General features: G+C 47.7%; 1 protein-coding gene across 1 annotated transcript in view; it reads right to left on the reverse strand.

The window, feature by feature from the left end:
• pfdn1 (prefoldin subunit 1) overlaps nt 1-2938 on the reverse strand; it is a 326057-nt gene that overhangs the window by 184122 nt on the left and 138997 nt on the right. The window lies entirely within an intron of this gene.

Here is a 2938-nt window from a genome sequence, read left to right on the forward strand (position 1 = left end):
CTAACCCTAACCCTAACCTAACCCTAACCCTAACCCTAACCCTAACCCTAACCCTAACCCTAACCCTAACCCTAACCCTAACCCTAACCCTAACCCACCTTTTCCCTCACCTAAACCCAACCCAACCCCCAACCCCTAACCTTAACCCCACCCCCACCCATATCCTCACCCCAACCCCACCTTTTCCCTCACCTAAACCCAACCTAACCCCAAACCCCTAACCTTAACCCCACCCCCACCCATATCCTCACCCCAACCCCACCTTTCCCAAATCTAAATCCTATCTCACCCTAATCCCTAACCTTAACCACACCCACACCCATCCCCTAACCTCAACCCCACCCTTTACCTATCCCTAACCCCAACCTTTGACCCCCACCCCTGCCCCCAACCTTCATGGGATCACAATTTGACCCACACTCTTGACCCCAAAAATCCAGGGGAGCAGTGGGCAATTTCTGACCCCTGCTCCTGACCTTTAGGGGCCTGCACCCCACCCCTATGTTTGACCCCAGGGGCCTGCACCCCACCCCTATGTTTGACCCCAGGCCCACACGGGCTACGGGGAATTTTTCAGCATCAAACTGATGGAACAAAACACCCCACACCCCACACCACCACTACGAAATCGGATGGGGGGTTAGGCTCAGGTGGGGGGCTTGATCGGTCTCAGGGACTCACAGTGATGGCCAGTGCATTCAGTTTCGTCTCCTACGGAGACGAAACCAAACTTCTCCTTCACCTAACCCGCTCCCGGAGTGGTTTTCATCCCCTATCCTAACCCTAACCCTAAACCAAACTTCTTTTTCACCTAACTGACAATGTGAGGCAGTTACACACACCTTATTGGTGCCAACCTGCCCTCCATTCAGGACTTATACATCTCCAGAGTCAGGAAACAGGCAGGAAACATCACTGCAGACCCATCACACCCTGGACACAACCTGTTCCAGCTCCTCCCCTCTGGGAAGCTCTACAGAACACTGTACGCCAAAACAAGCAGACACAAGAACAGTTTCTTCCAACAGGCCATCACTCTGATGAACACTTAATCAGTCACACAGTGACAGAAACTATCCCTGTGCAATAAACCTGTAACACCTACCTCATGTATATTATCACCCCCCCCCCCATGTATATAATGTGTAATACCTTATGTATATAATGTAACCTGTTACACCAACAACTCCATATTTATTCCAGCATCTTTGCACTCTGCACCATTGCACTATTGTCCTTTGCTTACAAAGGACATTTGTACATAGTAGTTAAATGTTAAATGTTTAGGTTTACCTCTGTTCATCTTGTTCTTGTTTTTAGCTGTATATCTATTCTGTGTAAGTATATTGAGAACAACGAGAAACCGGAGTCAAATTCCTTGTATGTGTACATACTTGGCCAATAAAGCTGATTCTGATTATGAGTCTTATACACAACTTTGAGAGGTTAAAGACAAGCCCGACCAGCAAAAACCCAACAATTGGATGTCAAATCGTCACCTTTGACTGACTGGTGATAAAACCACAATTGACACAGGGAATAAACAATCAGACTGCAGATGAAAGAGAAGTTTGAATGACAGAAATCGGTTCAAATTTACGCAGGAGAGCATCCATAGTTCAATTCAGTTAAATGCACTGAAGCACTGCGACACTGTTATCAAATAAATAATTCCACCAATGTTACTTAAATACCACAAGGTAAAAACGGTACCTACTGTTGAAGTGTGTAGGGCACCAGACAAGCTATCAGGGGTGTACCAAGATGTACCGGCTTTGCTAGGTGTCAATACCTACACGTGCGCGAACCCACGTCCACTAGGGCATAAAGCCGGCCTGCGTATGTAAATGATATGCAAATCGGCTCGGAGCAAATCACAGCGCCACCTGCCGGTCGACTGCAGGCAGGGCAGCCGGCGTCAGGCCATGTTTGTTAAGAGTTTTTATGGCCAGAATGACGAGATCTAAAAAAGCCGGCTCTTTAAAACGGCCCCAATGCAATCCCAATGGGTGTGCGTCCGCGTGCGTCGTGTTGCAACGGCTCCGCATGCCGTGGCGACTTTTCGCACGACCAACCATCCCATATTTATCATTGGCGGCCCCACCAGCTAGGTCGTAAGGCCAGCTTTGGCATCTCGTAAAGGGTTAGGATTAGGGTTTTAATTCTGTCTCCGGAGACAGAATTAAAACTATTTCTCTCCTAACCCTAACCAATCGACTCCAAATGGCCCGCAACGTGCTCATAAACACTTTCTGGGGGGACAACTTTGCCCTCGACACTTTGTGCAATTTCGCTTGGACGTTGGATTCTCGCGAACCTTTGAGGAACGCACCACTATTGGTGCAAACCCTGTATCTCCGGAACGGAAGGTCATGGTCATAGAGACTCGAGGCCAAGACTTCCGCGTTGGTCTTGCCCGACATACTATACATGCACCTTGGTTCCAGGTCTCTACGACCTTCAGCAAAAGTTATTCAAGAATAACTGATCCTTAACGAACTGATCGTGGTTATCATCCCCTACCCTAACCCTATACATTTTTATTTGACAATAGGTTATGGTCTCAGTAGCTAGTTTTACTTCTTCTAATATGTGTCCATATGGCCATTTTCAAAATACTTGCATCATTACCGGGATATAATGGTTATAAAACGGGGTAGTTTTCCGAGTAATTGACAGGTCGCCTATCCAGTGATCGCGCAGGTTGCCGATCATGGACCAATAGCAGGTGGTGCTGTGGGAAACCCCCGGCTTCGCTCTGGCTTCTCCAGCTCCAAAAAATGTCAATATGGCGGCGCTCATAAACCCCAACTTTTGGCTTCAAAACGGCCCTTCAGAAACCTGTGGGTGATGTCACACTCACTACGTCCATCTTTTTTTAGAGTCTATGGGTGTGACACATAAGGAGTTTAATGTGAACAGGTAACAGTATTTCAGG

This window comes from Centroberyx gerrardi, chromosome 11 (assembly GCF_048128805.1).
Source record: "Centroberyx gerrardi isolate f3 chromosome 11, fCenGer3.hap1.cur.20231027, whole genome shotgun sequence".
NCBI classification, from domain to species: Eukaryota; Metazoa; Chordata; class Actinopteri; order Beryciformes; family Berycidae; genus Centroberyx; species Centroberyx gerrardi.